The sequence below is a fragment of the Bos indicus genome, chromosome 7 (genome assembly GCF_029378745.1).
Source record: "Bos indicus isolate NIAB-ARS_2022 breed Sahiwal x Tharparkar chromosome 7, NIAB-ARS_B.indTharparkar_mat_pri_1.0, whole genome shotgun sequence".
NCBI lineage: Eukaryota > Metazoa > Chordata > Mammalia > Artiodactyla > Bovidae > Bos > Bos indicus.
Genome location: NC_091766.1, coordinates 63,584,853 through 63,605,225, shown reverse-complemented (window position 1 = coordinate 63,605,225; position 20,373 = coordinate 63,584,853). Strand labels below are relative to the sequence as shown.

The window sequence follows — 20,373 nt, the reverse complement described above, 5'->3', positions numbered from 1 at the left end:
GAGATAGTGAAGGACAAGGGAGCCTAGCATGCTGCAGTCCATGGGGTCACAAAGAGTCAGACACAACTTAGTGATTGAATAACAACAACAATAACATCATTGACAATCTGCCTCCAAAATGTCTGGTTTTACTTTCTAGACATAGTAAGTTTTACTCCTTTTTCTGTTCTTTAATGGTGTCTTTTTTATGCATGGTAAGTTGTTAGGTTTCATTTCTATGGATCATCTCAAGTGTTGACACTGACTTTCTAAAATGGAGAGGCTTAAGAGGCAACCGTTATTCCACAGAACCTCCTGTGCTATATAATTTATATTCTACTTTATCACCCCAGGTGATTTTTCAAGACATGCTGCCATTCATTTGTCCTCTGCTTCACAAGCCTTGATCTGAATAGAACACTAGGGAATGAAGGTAGCTCATCCAAGAATATTGGGGTCGTAGAATGGCTCACCTCCTTAGGGATGACCTATCACAAGGTATCTAGTCACTTCTTAACCTCCCTCTGAGACAGGTGCCCAAGCCAGACTTTTTTTTTTTTTTTGCATCTCAGAAAAAGTCATTACTTTCCATCCATGTCTCAACTCAAACACCTAGGAGTCATTCTTGACTAATTTTTTTCCTCTTCTAGAATAGTCCATCTGTAAGTCTTAACTACCACTACCCCAAAATTATTTCTCTGATTTATCAACTTCTCACCAATTCCACTGTAATCAGCCTTGAGAGTGATTATTCTCTCAAGTGTAACAACTTCCCACCTGGACTCCCAATTTTCACTCTTTTTCTCTTTGCCATCCATTATTTTTATGCAAATTAGAACACCACAACCTTAATCTTACACTCAGGGATTACCACCAAGGTTAACACCTTGGTGTATGTCTTTATGGATCTTTTTTTCCACATGTATCTGTGTCTGTATGTGTTGTTTTTTTAACCAAAGTGAGAACAAAGTGTCTCTACTGTTTCGTAACTTGTTCCTTGGTTGATAGTGTTGCATCTGCATTTCAGTAATCTTTAAGGATTGGGAACACGTGTACACCCGTGGCGGATTCATGTTGATGTATGGCAAAACCAATACAATATTGTAAAGTAATTAGCCTCCAATGAAAATAAATAAATTTAAATTAAAAAAAATTTTTTAATAAAAAATAAAAAATACTGTTAAAAAAAAAAAAATCTCTCCAATGATCTTAAAATGTCTTGAGACACATTTTCCCTCTGTTCCAGGATCATAATTTCATCATACTCTTAATCTAGCATAGTCCCTTTTTTCTATTTCTGATTTATTGAAAAGATGGGGCCAATTTTCTTAAATTTTCTTCACAAAGAAGTCTGACTTTCGTTCCTATATATGTAAATCAGATCAGATTCTCTTTTTTAAGCATATGAATGACTTCTCACTTGCATGTGACAAAATAAAATCCAAGCTCCTACTATGGTCCTCTAGGCCTTAAGATATGGCCTCTGCCCAACCTCGCCGACTTGATCTTCTTATCACTGCTTCTCTCTTGCTCACCAAGTATGAGTTATCCAGGCCTAATCGCAGATCCTCAGGAATACCAAGCTTTTCTTACCTCAGCACCTCTGTTCTTATCCTCCTGTCTCTGATTTTCTTATACCCTTCTGGTCTAAGTTCAGATATCACTGTTTCTCAGAGGTTTCACCCACTTCCCATATAAAGCATTTACCACCAACTGAAAAAATCATTTTATCTACCTGATACAGTTTATCTCCTGTCATTGTAAACTCGATAACAGACATTTTGCTAGGATATGACCACTGTATGTATCTTTGGCGTCTATGGCAGTAACTGGCACCTAGTAGACACTCAATAAAATCTATTTGGTGAATAAACAGAAAGCTCCAAGACTCTTAAGAAAAAAATATAAAAAGATGAGATGGAGTAAATCCAAAGACCATTTAGGTCAATCTTTCTTGTTATTGGTGAGAAAGTGGAAGCCCAGGGCCAGGGTGGTGGAGGGTGGGCGCAGGAAGGACACATGACCTATAGCATCTGGATCTGGAGCTCTTTTCCTAAACTGCCTGGAGTAGGGCTCTCTAGTGCTTCGGAAGGCAGTCTTGGGCATGTGCCTGCTCTTTCAGTGCCAACTCCAACCTGTCACAATTGCACATCAGGGCTTGAAATGCCTAGTGATGACCTAGACCCTCACAGATGCCAGGTTTCCCAGCTTCTACTAGAGGACTTTTCCATTCCAACATCCTGCCCTGGAGCTTTGAGTTTTGTTTTTTCTCTCAAAAAATAATATTGCCCAGTTTTACTCTGTGACAGTGACCTAAGTACCTACATGGATCAGCTCACCAGTCTCTATTTAATCATTTACAATATATGAGGGCCTCTGCTAAGTGATTCCTTTGCATTATTCTACTTAAAGTTTGTAGAATCTCTTTTTTTAACTTTTTGTTTATATTATGGTCTAGTTGATGAACAAGGCTGTGTTGGTTTCAGGTGTATAGCAAAGAGATTCAGTTATAATGTATATTTATTCTTTTTTAGATTCTTTCCTCATATAAGTAATCACAGAATATTGAGTAGAGTCCCCTGCTCTATACACTAGATCCTTGTTGATTATCCATTTGATTATGTCTTATTTTTAATAGGAGGATAATCACTTTGCAGTATTGTGTTGGTTTTTGTTGTTGGTTGTACAACAATGTGAATCAACTATCAGATCAGATCAGATCAGACGCTCAGTTGTGTCTGACTCTTTGCGACCCCATGAATCACAGCACACCAGGCCTCCCAGTCCATCACCAACTCCCAGAGTTCACCCAGACTCACGTCCATCGAGTCAGTGATGCCATCCAGCCATCTCATCCTCTGTCGTCCCCGTCTCCTCCTGCCCCCAACCCCTCCCAGCATCAGAGTCTTTTTCAAGGAGTCAACTCTTCGTATGAGGTGGCGAAAGTATTGGAGTTTCAGCTTTAGCATCATTCCTTCCAAAGAAATCCCAGGGCTGATCTCCTTTAGAATGGACTGGTTGGATCTCCTTTCAGTCCAAGGGACTCTCAAGAGTCTTCTCCAACACCACAGTTCAAAAGCATCAATTCTTCTGCGCTCAGCTTTCTTCACAGTCCAACTCTCACATCCATACATGACCACAGGAAAAACCATAGCCTTGACTAGACGAACCTTTGTTGGCAAAGTAATGTCTCTGCTTTTGAATATGCTATCTAGGTTGGTCATAACCTTCCTTCCAAGGAGTAAGCATCTTTTAATTTCATGGCTACAGTCACCATCTGCAGTGATTTTGGAGCTCAGAAAAATAAAGTCTGACACTGTTTCCACTGTTTCCCCATCTATTTCCCATGAAGTGGTGGGACTGGATGCCATGATCTTCGTTTTCTGAATGTTGAGCTTTAAGCCAACTTTTTCACTCTCCACTTTCACTTTCATCAAGAGGCTTTTGAGTTCCTCTTCACACTCTGCCATAAGGGTGGTGTCATCTTCGTATCTGAGGTTATTGATATTTCTCCCGGCAATCTTGATTCCAATTTGTGTTTCTTCCAGTCCAGCGTTTCTCATGATGTACTCTGCATATAAGTTAAATAAACAGGGTGACAATATACAGCCTTGATGAACTCCTTTTCCTATTTGGAACCAGTCTGTTGTTCCATGTCCAGTTCTAACTGTTGTTTCCTGACCTGCATACAAATTTCTCAAGAGGCAGTATACTAACGCATATATATGGAATTTAGAAAGATGGTAACGATAACCCTGTATACGAGACAGCAAAAGAGACACTGACGTATAGAACAGTCTTATGGACTCTGTGGGAGAGGGAGAGGGTGGGAAGATTTGGGAGAATGGCATTGAAACATGTAAAATATCATGTATGAAACAAGATGCCGGTCCAGGTTCAATGCACGATACTGGATGCTTGGGGCTGGTGCACTGGGACGACCCAGAGGGATGGTATGGGGAGGGAGGAGGGCGGAGGGTTCAGGATGGGGAACACATGTATACCTGTGGTGGATTCATTTTGATATTTGGCAAAACTAATACAATTATGTAAAGTTTAAAAATAAAATAAAATTAATTTAAAAAAATTTAAAAAAAAAAAAGAATATACTCAGAGGTATTAATTACTGAATAAAGGAATGTGATTATTTTTAAATTCTTTAAATTTTTTTTCCTTAACTCTTGCAATAAACTGAAGATGCTAACAATGTTTGTAAAAAACAAAAATTTTTTTAAAAAAAAAGAGACAGATCAGGTAGTCTGGTATTCCCGTCTCTTTCAGAATTTTCCACACTTTATTGTGATCCACACAGTCAAAGGCTTTGGCATAGTCAATAAAACAGAAATAGATGCTTTTCTGGAACTCTCTTCCTTTTTCCATGATCCAGCGGATGTTGGCAATTTGATCTCTGGTTCCTCTGCCTTTTCTAAATCCAGCTTGAACATCTGGAAGTTCACGGTTCACATATTGTTGAAGCCCGGCTTGGAGCATTTTGAGCATTACTTTACTAGCGTGTGAGCTGAGTGCAATTGTGCAGTAGTATAAGCATTCTTTGGCATTGCCTTTCTTTGGGATTGGAATGAAAACTGACCTTTTCCAGTCCTGTGGCCACTGCTGAGTTTTCAAAATTTGCTGGCATATTGAGTGCAGCACCTTTCACAGCATCATCTTTCAGGATTTGGAATAGCTCAACTGGAATTCCATCACCTCCACTAGCTTTGTTCGTAGTGATGCTTTCTAAGGCCCACTGGACTTCACATTCCAGGATGTCTGGCTCTAGGTCAGTGATCACACCATCGTGATTATCTGGGTCATGAAGATCTTTTTTGTACAGTTCTTCTGTGTATTCTTGCCATCTCTTCTTAATATCTTCTGCTTCTTTTAGGTCCATATCATTTCTGTCCTTTATCGAGCTCATCTTTGCATGAAATGTTCCTTTTGTATCTCTGATTTTCTTGAAGAAATTCCTAGTCTTTCCCATTCTGTTGTTTTCCTTTATTTCTTTGCATTGATCACTGAGGAAGGCTTTCTTATCTCTTCTTGCTATTCTTTGGAACTCTGCATTCAGATGTTTATATCTTTCCTTTTGTCCTTTGCTTTTCACTTCTCTTCTTTTCACAGCTATTTGTAAGGCCCCCCCAGACAGCCATTTTGCTTTTTTGCATTTCTTTTCCATGGAGTTGGTCTTGATCCCTGTCTCCTGTACAATGTCACAAACCTCATTCCATAGTTCATCAGGCACTCTATCTGTCAGATCTAAGCCCTTAAATGTATTTCTCATTTCCACTGTATAATCATAAGGGATTTGATTTAGGTCATACCTGAATGGTCTAGTGGTTTTCCCTACTTTCTTCAATTTAAGTCTGAATTTGGCAATAAGGAGTTCATGGTCTGAGCCACAGTCAGCTCCTGGTCTTGTTTTTGCTGACTGTATAGAGCTTCTCCATCTTTGGCTGCAAAGAATATAATCAATCTGATTTCGGTGTTGACCATCTGATCATGTCCATGTGTAGAGTCTTCTCTTGTGTTGCTGAAAGAGGGTGTTTTTTATGACCAGTGCATTTTCTTGGCAAAACTCGATGAGTCTTTGCCCTGCTTCATTCCGTATTCCAAGGCCAAATCTGCCTGTTACTCCAGGTGTTTCTTGACTTCCTAATTTTGCATTCCAGTCCCCTATAATGAAAAGGACATCTTTTTTGGCTGTTAGTTCTAAAAGGGCTTGTAGGTCTGCATAGAACCGTTCAACTTCAGCTTCTTCAGCATTACTGGTTGGGGCATAGACTTGAATTACTGTGATATTGAATGGTTTGCCTTGGAAATGAACAGAGATCATTCTGTCATTTTTGAGATTACATCCAAGTACTGCATTTCAGACTCTTTTGTTGACCATGATGGCCACTCCATTTCTTCTGAGGGATTCCTGCCCGCAGTAGTGGATATAATGGTCATCTGAGTTAAATTCACCCATTCCAGTCCATTTCAGTTCGCTGATTCCTAGAATGTTGACATTCACTCTTGCCGTTTCTTGTTTGGCCACTTCTAATTTGCCTTGATTCATGGACCTGACATTCCAGGTTCCTATCAATATTGCTCTTTACAGCATTGGACCTTGCTTCTATCACCAGTCACATCCAAAGGTGGGTATTGTTTTTGCTTTGGCTCCATCCCTTCATTCTTTCTGGAGTTATTTCTCCACTGATCTCCAGTAGCATATTGGGCACCTACTGACCTGGGGAGTTTCTCTTTCAGTATCCTATCATTTTGCCTTTTCATACTGTTCATGGGGTTCTCAAGGCAAGAATACTAAAGTGGTTTGCCATTCCCTTCTCCAGTGGACCACATTCTGTCAAATCTCTCCACCATGACCCGCCCGTCTTGGGTATACATATATCCCTTCCCCCGTGAGCCTCCCCTCCTGCCACCTCCCACCTCTAGGTCACCACAGAGCACCAAGCTGAGCTCCCTGTGCTATACAGCTGCTTTCCATTAGCATCTGTTTTACACATGGCAATGTATATATGTCAATGCGTAGCATCTCTCAGAGGTGAATACTGTTCTTGTCCCCACTGTACTGGTGAATAAGGTGTGCATGAAAGAACTTAGGTAACATGTCCAAAGTTAACAACTAAAATAAGAGAAGTCCTGCTTCAAATGTCGATCTGTAATCTGCAAATCTTACCATCCAGTGCCTTCTCTCTGTAATGACTCAACCCTCAAGCACCTACACATGCCAACCCCAGCCCAGTTCTCAACCCTGGGTGCCTTTCATAGCAAATCTCACTAGAAGTTGCCTCATTCCTTTGTGTTCAAATAAGCTATCAGGTATAAGCTGAGAGTCAGTGAATGTTTACCTGATATGTCAGACTTCCTAAGTGGCTCAGGAGTAGTTTATGCCTTAACTCCCCCAAAAGTACTCAATCTTGCATCTTTCAAATGTGCTGGCAGCCTAGTGAGGAACATATTTGATGAGAAAGGAACTATAAGAGCTTGGCTATATGAAAGATAACTTACCCTGTATCTCCATTTTGGCATATTTTCTGTCCTATGTAAATATTTAGTGCTGTTTAGGAGTGGGAAATAGTCATTTAACTTAGAACCTTCAGCTTAAAAAATTACAAAGTGCATTTACTCTGGGGTGTTTAGTAATACAGCCTTTTGTATCCACCCTTTCATGCAAATACAGTATATAAGAGATCTGAATCTCATGTCTCCGATTGAAAGAGGTACATGCACATTTGGTGGCTGCAGTGGTAGAAATGAGAACTTAGTGATACCTGGCTCCTTGGCTTTCTGATTGGGTCACACAGCCTGAAGCAGGAGAAAGTCACCAACCCAAGGTCACACAGTTCTCCGATAATCGTAGTTACTTGTGGGCATTGGCACCTAACATGTCCAGTGCTAAAATGCACAATTTAGTTCAATGTGTGGACCTCATTTCTACCAGGGTAGTAGGCAGTGCTTTTTCTTTTCCTGCCTCAGCTGACTCTGAATAAGGAATCCCTTCTCCCTATTTTCCAGGCCCACCTCCCTGGAGTCCCTCGTGGTGCAAACTGTTTGCTGCCTTCAGACTGGGTTGCTTAGCAACCAAGCTCGGCAGGCTTCCTAATAGACAAAGGTTTTTCCTTCCAGTCCAACTGCTGTACTAATGCTCATTGTTGACAAGGGAACAGTTCCCTGCTGAGCATACTCTGTAATCTGGAGGCAGATTTGGGGGCTTATTGCCAGGAGCCGTGGACATCTCCCCTAAACAGGGAGGAGGAACAGAAGTTTGAGGACCAAATCATAATGAATGGACTGTTTCCTGTGTTGATAGATGATTACGCAGGCATTTCAACTTGGTCACTTACCAGAGATTGTATCACAGGAGACATTTGGTTACAGTGGTATCCAAATTCATAGAATAATTCACATTGCCATCTTCTTGTCCTATTCAACCCGCAAAGAAATCATCTATTTCCAAGTACACAGCCACAACATTTGACATTATTTCATAGGCATGAACTAAGCTATCAGATTGAAGCTCCATTAAACTAGAAAGGCTTGAATCCATGGAGTGCTTTCAAATCCATCTCACAGGATCTTAAAATTGGGTCATTCTCAAGGTAGGCAGAACATGGAAAAGCATTCCCACTTAGTAGAAGATGAGGTGACTCACCCAAAAGTAGACAGGGAAAAGGAGGCAAAGCTTCTTCAAAACCAGCTCCTTAGAGTCCTCTGGCTCCAGGTGCACGTTCAACTCTGGGACAGATACATCTTCATTGGAAAATGGCTTGATATTTGTGGTTCACCTGCAGAGAAAGGAGGGCAGAGGGTTAGTTTGTAAATTACTAAATAAGCTTGGAGAAATGTAACAACTTATTCTGGGTTACTCAGTAAAGCTGTGACCCTCTCACCTTTCTGAATCAAGGCAATCAGCCATTAAACTCTATACTACTTATGTCTCCATGGCTTTATTATGAGACAGCTACATATTGTAAAGTAATTAGCCTCCAATTAAAATAAATAAATTTATATAAAAAAAGAAACATATGCAAGCAACTAAACTTTAAGTATAGATGAATGACAAATTGCAGTTAATACATCCTACCATTGAATGTGGCAAGACTTCATAATCATTTTTCCCCCCCTAGGACAAAGCAAGATAATAAACTTAATGAGAATAGGCATTATGTTTCTTTCCCTTTCCTTGGGTCTCGTATATGTCTGCAAAGAGCCTGTGTATCATAAATATTAATAGAAGTAAAGAATAAAAAGATGGTCAAGGTCAAGCCCAAGTTCAAAGATAAGTTCAAGGCCAAGGTCAAAGTCAAGGGCAAGTCCAAGGCCCGTAACTAATCTAGTGCCGGACATATACAGGTATATTGAATATATTTATTACTTTCCAGATACTTAGTAGCATTCCACTCCTGTTTTCATTGCCTTATCTGTGAGGAGTTTCTCCCTTTTTCCTTTATTTTAATAACTATATCTTTTCCTCAGACTTGTATACATATTTAGATACCGCACAAACGAACTCTTTGTCTTCAACCACAAGAAATATAGGAGCAGAGTACAGCATATAGAAATATGAATTTTATATAGATAAGAAAATATGTACGATTCCAAAACTAATGGTCATGTCTGTTCAGAGATACAATGATACAGGAAGACAGTAGCAGAAAGTAGACACAAAGTGAGTAGAACCATACCAATTAATCAGAATGCCTCTAGAATGGAATCTGCCAAATACGTTACTTTCCTGGTTAATAGTAATTAAATTTACAGATTTTTTTTTTAAAAAGAATTCATATGTTATTTATTTCAGTCTTACAATGAGCCCAGTGGTAACTATTAGCCCGAGATCACAAATGACAAAACTAAGGCCTCGAGAGACTCAGTTACTTATTGTTTAAGATTACATAAGCAGGAACTGATTTTCAGATCTTCCAACTGAAAATTCCATAGCCTTTTCAGTATACTATATAACATCTGATCAGCCAAAAATTAACTTAGACCACTTTTTTTTTGGGGGGGGGGGGTCCAGAAATTTTTGTTTTAATGATTGCTCCCGGTGATTTTGATACATCCTAAAATTAGAGAAGCACTGCTGTCATATACCAACTTTCTCTGTATTCTCTTTTTATTTTTGATTAGAGGATAATTGCTTTTCAATGTTGTGTTAGTTTCTGCTGTACAACAAATGAATCAGCTATAAGTAGACATATATCCCCTCCCTCTTGAGCCTCCTCCCATCCCATCCCTACATAACCTAGACCACTTATTTAGAAGTCTTGTTAAAATCATTCTAAAGCATTTTCATACACTTGACTCAAGAGGCAAGTATAATCCCAATTATATACAAATTCTAGAAAATGCAAGCTAATTCATAATGACAGAGAGGAGTAGTAGTTACCTGGTGATGGGGAACAGAGGGCTGGATTACAAAGGGACAGAAGGAAACTTTTGGAAATGATGGGTATGTTCATTATCTTAATTGTTTAGCTTAAAACCATTTAGAAAATGGTTTTCTAGATGTAATATATGTCAAAGCTCATCAAATTCCCCACCTTAAATATGTGCATATTACTGTATATCAATTATATTTAAATAAAGTTGCAAAAGACAAAAGAATGAAAATAAAAATGAGAAAAAAAAGAAAAATGAGAAAGCACTCTATTAGCCAATATACCAAAAATAGCTTATATCTCAATAGTACTCATATTATCCAATTAGACTAAATAATACTACTTTAGATTCAAAATCAGGAAGAATTTTCTGGCATTTTCTTGCATTTTAGTATCACTAAAACCTTGGAATATTGTCCAGAGAAAACATAAAAGATCTTCCCTGTGAAACAAGACTGGCTACCCAACTGTAAGGCCAGTTCAGTTCAGTCGCTCAGTCATGTCCAACTCTTTGCGACCTCATGAATCCCAGCACGCCAGGCCTCCCTGTCTATCACCAACTCCCGGAGTTCACTCAGACTCATGTCCATCGAGTCGGTGATGCCATTCAACCATCTCATCCTCTGTCGTCCCCTTCTCCTCCTGCCCCCAATCCCTCCCAGCATCAGGGTCTTTTCAAACGAGTCAACTCTTCATATGAGGTGACCAAAGTATTAGAGTTTCAGCTTCAGCATCAGTCCTTCCAATGAACACCCAGGACTGATCTCCTTTAGGATGGACTGGTTGGATCTCCTTGCAGTCCAAGGGACACTCAAGAGTCTTCTCCAACACCACAGTTCAAAAGCATCAATTCTTCTGCACTCAGCCTTCTTCACAGTCCAACTCTCATATCCATACATGATGACTGGAAAAACCATAGCCTTGACTAGACGAACCTTTGTTGGCAAAATAATATCTCTGCTTTTCAATATGCTATCTAGGTTGGTCATAACTTTCCTTCCAAGGAGTAAGCATCTGCCTTACATAAGTTAGATTGGGAAGAAGAAGAAAAGTCAGTCAAGCCAGAAATGCCCTTCTAGCCCTCAGTATTTTAATTCTTCTTCTATTCAATATTATTCCATCCTTCACCACAATGATCATTAAAGATATTTTGCTTAGCTAGGTCTTTTAAAGGCAAGTTCATCATACAGCATAATAATCAAGAATGTAAAATTTGGACCCAAGTTTGCCCAGGTAAAAGGCCTTTCCTCCTAGTGGCTGTTTAGATCCTTAGGCCTCTTTGAACCAGTTTCCCTATACACAAAATGGGAATTATCATAGCACTTATGTCAGAATGCAGCCATAGACATTTAATGAGGCAATGCTTAGTAAAGCTTTTGACTCAGATCTGACATATAGGACTCAATAAAGTTAGTCATTAATTTAAAAGATCATAGTAGGTACTATAACTTTAGTTTTATATCTGATTTTTTTCTTCAAAGAGCCCATATTCTTTGAACAAGGTCCCAAGATATCCCACACTTTTCAATCAACTGGTGGAACGAGTGCCTAGTGCATTTCCAAGAGACATGTGTTCAAACAGCATTTAACCAAGGTGAATACCTTTCTAGGTCCAGAGAGAAATTCTAGAGAAGCAGCATTCTAGACCTTTTCCATGTAGGACTGTGCTGTTGGTATCCCACTATTTCCTTTTACTTCCCACCTTCACCACCAGAAGGAGGAATAATTCAGTACACATGGTTCTTGCCCCTTCCTGTGCTAGATGGGAACATACCATGTGTTTCCCTCACATGCTAGATTTTTCTGATGCCATCTGTTCTCCTAAGTCTACAGCACACAGTTTGCCTTGCTGTCACAACTCTATTGGAAAATGTCGAGAAGACATGTGATGAATGATTCTAAGGAATGTTGTTTACCTACCAACCATCTCAGTTCTGAGTGCTGGGCTGGAGCTTGGTAGCAGTCCAGGACCTTACAGTACTGGGATTCTCTGTGCAGCCCTATCTTGCATGTCACAGAGGTTGAATGATAGAGACAGGGCTGATTCCAAACGTTTTTAACTCACTCAGGACACACTGCTACAGATCCCAGGTTAACTCTCAACTACTGAGGTGTTAGTTTCCGCTGGGAACTATGGTAGTCACCATCTACACATAATATAATCCTCACAAAACCCCAAGAAGGAAGATACCCTAATCGTCTACATGTGTAACTGAGAAACTAGAGACTCAAATAGATGAGTTGCTCTTCTCCTGGTCACACTGCTAGTAATGGCAGAGTTGGGATATGAACCCAAGCTGTCTGTATCCAGATTCTCTGTCCTTGTCTACAATGCCTCCAACAAGAGCAGTACACTACGGAGCAACTGCCTTGCAATCTCCAGTCCAACCTTTAAGAAGATTTTTTTGTCCCCTGGAGTTATAGTTCCATTTTTCAATATTACTTTCTTTCCTAAACTAGAAGGAAGTTCATTAAGGGCAGAGACCATGAACTACTTATATTTATACATCCAGCCATACAAATACACACCTCTCACACCACCTTTGATCACTTTGTTGGTTGTTGTTCAGTTGTTAAGTCGTGTCTGACTTTGCAACTCCATGGACTGGAGCACACCGAGTTTCACTGTCCTCCACTATCTCCCAGAGCTTGCTCAAACTCATGTCCATTGACTCGGTGATGCCATCTAGCCATCTCATCCTCTGCCATCCCCTTCTCTTCCTGTCCTAAGTCTTTCCCAGCATCATGCACAGTAGGTGCTCAGCAAATATCAGTGATGGATAGCACCTCAAATGTGATCACCTATTACAAGCATAATCAAGTAATTTATCATCCAAATCAGGGTATGTTTGAGAGGGAAATGGGTCCTACTAAAAATTATGCTGGGAAAATAGCTATCAAGATCATCCAAGAAAAACTGGACCAGGTGGTTACCCTAATTATAACCCCTCTCCTACTGTATCTATTCAACATTATAAGTTTCCTCTGAGATAAAACTAACAGACAGCCATCGAAACAGTTAAACTGAAACATGGAAAAATGGAGCCATCTATTCCAAACACAAACCCAAAAACAGAGACTATCAAAAAGACAACCTGGATGTCACCCTGATTCTGTTTTCCCTTTTATAAATGTGTTTATGATTTCTTTTTCCCTCTCCTCAGCAGATGCTACCTGATTTGTGCTCTGGCTAATGTCACTCACGTCAACAGCATTGCCAAATGCAACGAGGTGTGACTGACACCAGGAAAGATGATGAGCAAGGAGAATGGCAGCTGGCTGCGTTTCCTTCTTGTAGAATTTTAATGAATCAAGGAGCATCCTGATAGAGTACATCTGTACATGCTAGAAGCTAAGCTGAATGCTCTCGTCCCCAACTCTGAGATCTGAGAAACCCAAAGCGGGCTCCACCCTCATGATAGGGCTAGATGGGTCTTGAATAGAGGATGAGGACTGAGGAATATAAGAAACAGCTAAAGGAGAAAACTGCAGCTATGGGGAAAACTGCAGAGAGGTGGGAAAGAAACGTGAGTTCTCTCTCACTCTGTCCTCCCCATTAGTTTTGTGACTTAGGCTAATTATTTGTCTATTGGGACTCTATTTTTTAATAATAAACAAATGTGAAAGCTATCTTAAGTAAAGACAATAAAATAAGTTGTTTATTTCAAGGATGCGCAGGCATTTCATGGAAGTCGAAGGGAGAAACACACAGTCTCAGGAGTACTGGGTAAAGGAGCTACAATGGCACTTTATGCCTAGGAGGAACACTGCTTTCCTTTCCTTATTGCTTCCTTCTGTGAATCTGCTGCTTTCTCACCCCAGTCAATCATTTTTTTGCTACCTAGTATGCCTGGTGGAATAACCCAAGTTTGAATGGTATAGGTACAGCCACAAGGAATGACTGATTCTCAATTCTTATTTCTATGCTCGATTCCCAAAGATCTGAGCAGCCTAGCTAGTGCCAGGTGTCTTCCCCAGACCCCCAGAGCATTAATAGAGTATACATCAATTCTAGATACCATGCCTGGGGCCTAGTTCTATGGCCCAATAGAAGGTAGATCCATCCCTGTCACAAGGGGACTGTTTGTGAGCTGAGACAACATTTTCAAAGGTATCCCATTAGCTTATATAACTTTACTCCCTCAATATTCAAATCTGACTTTTCTATCCTCATGAGGTTTTTAAGTCTTAAATGATACCGTGTCTAGGGGGAAAATGTGGAAATCAAATGACATTCCATCTGTCACGTACCAGCTTTAACCTTAAATCACCCCATGAGTCAGATGTAAAGCAGTCATACTTAAACCTATATCCTCTAGATCCCCAAGTTGTAGCCTTCCTTCCACAGATACCTGGAGGTCAATGTCATTGCCAGAAAAAAAGAAAAAGCTTTCCTAGTGTGAACATTATAGGTCTTAGAGTTCACTGACAAGCCAGAACATTCTCCCTTTTCTAGGTTTGTAATTAATTCCCCTATTTGCATTATGTAAATAGTGCTTTGTATAATTTCATATCCATAATTGTTATCATCAATAAATTCAGTTGTCATTTCTCTAACTGAACTCTGTGATGCTTAATTATTAGAACTGTAAATAGAACATAAGGGGTGCAGAAAGCATGAATATTTAGTGATACTGACAGATTTTGTTCATGACCTGCCACAATTATTAATATTACTATTAATTTTTCCAGGGTAGGTTGTCAACATCAGTACAGAGTATGAAGCAAAGAAAACTCCTTTACCCAGAACTTAATAGTCCTAGGAATACTACTAAAAAGGAAAGGATACACATCTCACAGAAGCCCTGAGAAAATAATCAATTGATTAACAGACCTCTACTAAGGCCTGTGATGGATAATGACTCAATAATGTCAGGGGGCAGGAAAGGGCTGGAAGGTAAAATAATATTCTGTAATATTCTCCACATGTCTGATCTAAACACTCCCTCCTCCCCAATCCTCCACATAAATGATTTTGTGAAAAGAGCACCAAGTTCTAATCTGATTCTGTAAATTACTGGCCTGGAATTCCTCACCATTAAAAGGGGTATAATTCAAATATCCAATCTGCCTAGCTGGAACTAGCAGAAAGGAACTGCTTTGTCAAGGAGCAGCAGAGAAATGCTGAAATTCAAGATTTGAGGCACGTTTTTCTCAAGAAAGCCTAAAGTGATATACGCCCTGGGTAAACATGAGCTATCTTGCATAGAACTGTTGAGAAACCAAGCAGATCCAGCCTGTGAGTCCCTCTGCAGGTATACACACAGAGGCTCTAAGAGAATGAGGGTACAGTACAGATCACCAAGTGGTGGTAATTGCCCAAGAGGGCAAAACTTACAGAGATGAGTGAGGGAAAGTGATAGAGAGGAGCTAGAAAAAGGAGAGGGAAAGGGAGAAAAAAATATGGGATTAGGACCAGGTTGTTTAAAGAAAACATCAACTAGAGGAGTGACTGTTTTTTATAGTCTCAAGGGTGCACATGTGCAAACACAGAGACAGAGACACACATGGTTAAGTGTTCCCTCCACCCACAGACACTACATAGGCACACAGTATCTTTATAGTCCTCAACATGTACAACCTGTGTGTCCGTCCATTGACGTTTAGTCACTAAGTCATGTCCGACTCTTTTGCAACCCCATGGCTCAGGGGTTTCCTAGGCAAGAATACTGGAGTTTGTTGCCATTTTCTTCTCCCCGGGATCTTCCTGACCCAGGGATTCAAACCACGACTCCTGCATTGGCAGATAAATTCTTCACCATCTGAGCCACTAGGGAAGCCTTCATTTGTCCATGCACACACATAAATGCACACCTACAAATCACACCCCCCCCACACACATACACACTTTCCACCTTGCTTATATTCACAAGAGTAGCAGCAGCACCTCAGCAACAGATGCAGAAATGGAGCGCATAAATGCTTTAAAGACAGGCAGACAGTCATAGGGACAGAGGTTGCCATTGTCAATCAGAAACACAGAGAGAGCTATCCAAATGCCAACAGAAAGATCAGCATAACTGATACCTGCTTCCTTGAGCAAATGGTGAGTTTTCTGTACTTCTGTAAATAGAATTGAAGAGGGAAGAAATTCAGGTTAATGGCTAAGTGCTATCATTAGCCAGATCACTGCCCATTTTGGAAAGGATATTTTAGTGACATGTTTACCAAAGGGTCTAATTCAAATACTAAAATAGAAAATTATAAAAAATATAAATTATTCTCCATCTTGATTCATCTCCTCAAAGGTACAGAAGAATCAAGTATGACACAAACAAACACACACTTGAACATCTGTAATTATCAAATATCACTCCTAATGCCCATTATCCAGCTGTGAGTTATCAAATAAGTTTTTAACTACTATATCTGAAGGTCATATTGCATGGGATGGAATGAGCTGAAGAAATGGGCTGTTGAGTTCACTTGAAAGCTACCATTTATTAAGAACTAACTGTGTGGACACTGCTCCAGCATCTTCACATTATCTCACTTAATCTTTTCAACAACTCTATGAAGTAGGTACTATTATAATCTCCATATTGTGGATGAGGAAACTGAGACAGATAAATCATGCTGAGGAAATATGTATAATATCATAAATAATATGCTGAAAAAGAGGCAGAGCTTGAACTTGAACTCAGGTGGTCTAGCTCTAGAGTGTTAGGCTAAAATGAGGATATTTCATCCCCATGTCAACTATCAACTATCAGTAACCATCTGTGATGCTATATGGAGAACTGTTTTTGACTGTATTCAAACCCGACAAGGAGTGCTACAGTCAATGGGGGAAGTGTACTACCCACAGGAAGATGGGAGAGATGTGCATAGTGAGTATTTACAACACAGACCTGAGATCCAAAGACTGAACAACCACCAACCACACCGCAACCTTGCCCAAATATGACAGATAATAGTAAAATAATCAAAGATAAGGTCACAGGTTTAGCAATGTTGCTATGGGTTTGAACACTGGTGAGGACCTCTTAGCACAATGCTGGATGGCTCAAATAGCTTAATATACTAAGATCTTAGATCATTATCCTCTAGTTCAAAACATGATTTCACAATTCCAATCTTTGTTTTTTTAAACTCCATCCATCTCCATGTTTATTACTAAAAATAACAGAATACATTCAACAATAAAACTCCTCTGTGCTTCAAACTAGTGTGGACTGAAATGCATGTCTAAAAGTCAGGTAACAGTTAAAGAAAGTGAATTTCCATACTCAAAACAATTCCATGCAGAAGACAAAGGAAAGGACAGTTGAAATTCTCACACTTAAACAACATCCGAAATGTTTGGCAGTTTGACTAGCTCTAAAAAAAAAAACAACAACGATATTTATTCCTGAACATTGATATGGGTAAGGGGAGTGCTCTGTGTCAATTTAATCCTTACAGCAACTTCCAAAAGCCCTGCTAGAACACTTATCCTAGGTCATCCAGCCATTCTGATCAGATGAGAACTATTGCTCCAAATAGCTAAAACTAGCTCATTTTTTTCTATGGCCTCAAGATTGCCATTTGAGGCAATTGGACAAATAAAGCATGTCTCAATTTCTCTTATAACCAAGGGTCTATAGACGTGATGGGCAGGAAAGAGAGCTGTGGACTATGACTGCAGGACGGCCTGGCATTCAGCCTGCCTTCATTTGAATCACACTCTCAAGTGACAGAATTAACCAGCCATAGAGATTGAGTTCACTGAACAGGAAAAATGAGGCTGCCAAGAAAAAAAAAAAGCTAATGCAATCTAAGGCTGTGTTAAATAGAACAACAGCCATTTATTTATTCTCTCCCCTCCTCCAAGAAAGATTTAAAGGGGCAATAAACAATAGTGTCTTGAAACAAGTAAATGAAAATCTCATTCCATTTCTGGTTTTCAGGCAACACATTGCAGACAGTCCTAAATTCCAAGAAATACTTCACAGGGTCTTTGGAGAAACTAGAGTTCATTTATTTAGAGTGTCCAGGATGCAGATGGGCAAAAAATCATGGCACGTAGCAAATGACTGAACATCAAAGAACCTGAGGATATTTACTATAACGAAAAGACCTTGAAAACAGTTACCTTGTTTACCTAATACTTAAAATTCACTTCAGTCACTCAGTCATGCCCGACTCTTTGCGACCCCATGAACTGCAGCACGCCAGGCTTCCCTGTCCATCACCAACTCCCAGAGCTTGCTCAAACTCATGTCCTTTGAGTCAGTGATGCCATTCAATCATCTCATCCTCTGAAATCCCCTTCTCCTCCTGCCTTCAATCTTTCCCAGCATCAGGGTCTTTTCCAATGAGTCCGTTCTTCACATCAGGTGGCCAAAGTATTGGAGTTTCAGCTTCACATTCACTCCTTCTAATGAATATTCAGGACTGATTTCCTTTATGATGGACTAGTTGGACCTTCTTGCAGTCCAAGGCACTTTCAAGAGTCTTCTCCAACACCACAGTTCAAAAGCATCAATTCTTCGGTGCTCAGCTTTCTTTATAGTCCATCTCTCACATCCATACATGACTACTGGAAAAACCATAGCTTTGACTAGATGGACTTTTGTTGACAAAGTAATGTCTCTGCTTTTTAATATGCTATCTCTGTTGCTCATAGCTTTCCTTCCAAGGAGTAAGCATCTTTTAACTTCATGGCTACAGTCACCATTTGCAGTGATTTTGGAGCCCAAAAACATAAAGTTGCTCACTGTTTGCATTGTTTCCCCATCTATTTGCCATGAAGTGATGGGACCAGATGCCACATCTCAGCTTTCTGAATGTTGAGTTTTAAGCCAACTTTTTCACTCTCCTCTTTCACTTTCATCAAGAGGCTCTTTAGTTCTTCTTTGCTTTCTGCCATAAGGGTGGTGCCATCTGCATATCTGAGGCTATTGATATTTCTCCCAGCAATCTTGATTCCAGTTTGTGCTTCATCCAACCCATCATTTTGCACAATGTATTCTGCATGTAAGTTAAGTAAGTAGGGTGACAAGATACAGCCTTGATGTACTCCTTTGCCGATTTGGAACCAATCTTTTTTTGCATGGACAGTTCTAACTGTTGCTTCTTGACCTGCATACAGATGTCTCAGGAGATAGGTAAGGTGGTCTGGTATTCCCATTTCTTTCATAATTTTCCAGTTTGTTGTAATCCACACAGAATAAGCCTTTGGGCTAGTCAGTAAAGCAGAAGTAGATGTTTTTATATGGAACTCTATTGCTTTTTCAATGATCTAATGGATGTTGGCAATTTGATCTCTGGTTCCTCTGCCTTTTCTAAATCCAGCTTGAACATCTTGAAGTTCATGATTCATGTACTGTTGAAGCCTGGCTCAGAGAATTTTGATCATTACTTAGCTAGCATGTGAGATGAGTGCAATTGTGCAGTAGTTTGAGCATTCTTTGGCACTGGAATGAAAACTGACCTTTTCCAGTCCTGTGACCACTGCTGAGTTTTCCAAATTTACTGGCATATTGAGTGCAGCACCTTAACAGTATCATCTTTTTGGATTTGAAATAGCTCAACTGGAATTCCTTCACCTCCACTAGCTTTGATTGTTGTGATACTTTCTAAGGCCCACTTGACTTCACATTCCAGGATGTCTGGCTCTAGGTGAGTGATCACACCATTGTGGTTATCTGGGTTGTATAACCCAGATATAGTTTTTTTGTATAGTTCTTCTTTGTATTTTTGCCACCTCTTCTTAATATCTTCTGCTTTGTTAGGTCCATACTGTTTCTGTCCTTTATTATGCCCATCTTTGCATGAAATGTTCCCTTGGTATCTCTAATTTTCTTGAAGCGATCTCTATTATTTCCCATTCTATTGTTTTCCTGTATTTCTTTGCATTAATCACCGAGGAAAGTTTTCTTATCCCTCCTTGCTATTCCTTGGAACCCTGCATTAAAATGGGTCTATCTTTCCTTTTCTCCTTTGCTTTCTGTCATATTGAAGAGTGCTTAGATTTTTAGAATATGGTTTCAGAGAACAGAATACAACTGATAGGTGGAAATACCAAAACCTATCCAAAAATTATAAACACAGCCTATGAAATAGTGAGAGTTACTAACATCTCAGGTATTGAAGAAGAGGCACGGTTATAAATCTCTCGACAAATGCTTCATGTCAGGTGGGAAGGAAGGACTTTTTAAAAAGTCATGATTTAACCAACTCATAGGTATGTACATTGAAAGATATCTTTTCCTCTTTACTAGGCACTGGTGTGAAAGATTTGGCATAGTTTCTGTGCTAAGCACAAGAAGTAAGGCACTAGGAAGAAGAATGAAGGAATTTCTATGAAAAGGCATAGAATTTTTCAATCAAAATTAAGTAGAAGTGAAATATGTCACATTACTGAATAGACCAAGATGGCTGGAGTGAGATATCACTGACTTCAATCATCATAGGATTTACTCTCTTAGTTTTCCCCATATAAGAGCAAAAAATGTCCCCTCTTTACAGACTTCTGAGCTGTAGATTATACCATCAGCCAGTCAAGAAGATTGGACAATAGCAAATC

The 20,373-nt window shown here is 39.7% G+C and overlaps 1 long non-coding RNA gene across 2 annotated transcripts in view; it reads right to left on the bottom strand.

Annotated features, from left to right (window-relative positions):
- Positions 1-20,373, bottom strand: part of LOC139184205 (uncharacterized) — a 307,785-nt gene that overhangs the window by 54,175 nt on the left and 233,237 nt on the right. For both annotated transcript variants that reach the window (XR_011567766.1, XR_011567767.1), the window contains one exon: positions 8,135-8,267. This is a non-coding gene — a long non-coding RNA (uncharacterized lncRNA). The remainder of the gene's footprint in view (positions 1-8,134; positions 8,268-20,373) is intronic.